We start from the raw sequence: 1,843 nt of genomic DNA on the forward strand, positions 1-1,843 counted from the left end.
TACTGAGGATTGAACTCAGGCCACACACATGCCACACGAGCGCACTACTGCTTGAGCCACATCCCCAGCCCCAGGGACAGGTTTTAAAGAAAAAAGAGTAAGTACACTTTTTTCTCTATTTATTTATTTATTTTGATACTGGAGATTGAACTCAGGGGATCTTTACCACTGAGCTACATCCCCAGTCCTTTTTAGGCTCTTTGTTGTGGAATGGTTTGCTAAGTTTCTGAGGCTGGCCTCAAAATTGTGATCCTCCTGCTTCAGTCTCCTGAGTCACTGTGTCCAGTTTGTAGATGATTTCTTTAATAGGTATAAAGCACATTAGTTTCCCAAGGGCTAAAAGTTTGCTGTGTCTTTGAGCTGAGTGGGTTAAACCTAGGTCATGTTGACCCAGATAGAAAAGGAAACACCAGATATGGGAATCTTTTTTTTAATTTTTTTTAATATTTATTTTTTAGTTTTCGGCGGACACAACATCTTTGTTTGTATGTGGTGCTGAGGATCGAACCCGGGCCGCACACATGCCAGGCGGGCGCTACTGCTTGAGCCACATCCCCAGCCCCAGATATGGGAATCTTAATTAGAAATAATGAGCAACATGGTTGTGAGCTTCAATAAGAATCACAGTTCAAGAAAGTCCAATCTTTTTCTCATGACAAAGCTCTGCTTACAATAAAAGGGAATGAATGTGCTTTTTTTTTTTTTCAGTTTGGAATGAAGTTTGCCCATTTGTGGACAGGATCTTTGTGTCATTCTTACTTCAAACTATACTGTTTCCAGAAAGATGGTGAGATGATCGATGAGAAAAGGAAAAACTTCATGAAGATGGCTGCAGCAGGGGACAAAGCCATGCTTCTGGTCAAACTAAGGAGTTTTCCTGGAAAGACTAATGACATTTACAAGCTTCATCGAGCAAAATGAGAAAAGGCGCAGGTAAACCATAGTATGAATGGAAAATGCACTGAATCACAGAGGCTGAGAAGATTTTAAAAATAATGGATATTGTGAATAACTGTATGTCAATACATTTAAAAATGCACTGGAAATGAACAAATTCCTAAAAAAAGAAATCACCTGTATTGACTCAAGAAAAAGCAGAGACCCTAAATAGTCATAAAATCATAAAATATTTATTATCAGTAATCGGATAAGTTCCCCCAAAGCAAACTCCATACCTAGATGACTTCATCAGCAAGATCTACCAAATCTTCAAAAATAAATACTTCCAATTTTATGCACACTCTTTAAGAGAATTAAAAAACAGGTGTTGTATGAAAGAAGACAAGGTTATTCTGTTTTGTCAAGGATGGAAGAAACCCTTAGGCCTGACCACACGCATATTGTTAAGATATCACATAGCATCTAACCATTGTCTTTTTTGGTAAGGGATGAGGGTACAGCTCAGTGGTAGAGCCCTTGCTTAGCATGTAAAAGGACTTGGGTTCAATCTATATTACCACATGCACACACAAAAAGGATACACTTTTAAAAATTTCTTTATTTTGTTTATTTATTTTTATGTGGTGCTGAGGATTGCCTCACATGTGCAAGACAAGTACTCTGCCACTGAGTCACAGCCCCAGCCCCACAAAAGGATACACTCTCCATAGAAGGCAAATGTAACCTGCAATTAACACCTATCAAGGACATCATGAGAAAGAAAATTAGAGGCCAAGCTTACTCCTGAATATAGATGCAGAAATTTCAAGCACAATAGTAACAATATATAAAAATGATAATATATAATATATGGTGATAAAACTATATATAAAAATATATATAACATATATATGTGTGTAAAATTGGTTTAACAATAGAAAATCATTTATTGTAATTAACCACA

General features: G+C 36.9%; 1 pseudogene; it reads left to right on the plus strand.

Annotated features, from left to right (window-relative positions):
• Positions 1 to 1,264: 1,264 nt before the first annotated feature.
• On the plus strand, positions 1,265 to 1,378 carry LOC113199771 (U6atac minor spliceosomal RNA; annotated as a pseudogene).
• Positions 1,379 to 1,843: the final 465 nt, after the last annotated feature.

This window comes from Urocitellus parryii, chromosome X (genome assembly GCF_045843805.1).
Source record: "Urocitellus parryii isolate mUroPar1 chromosome X, mUroPar1.hap1, whole genome shotgun sequence".
NCBI lineage: Eukaryota > Metazoa > Chordata > Mammalia > Rodentia > Sciuridae > Urocitellus > Urocitellus parryii.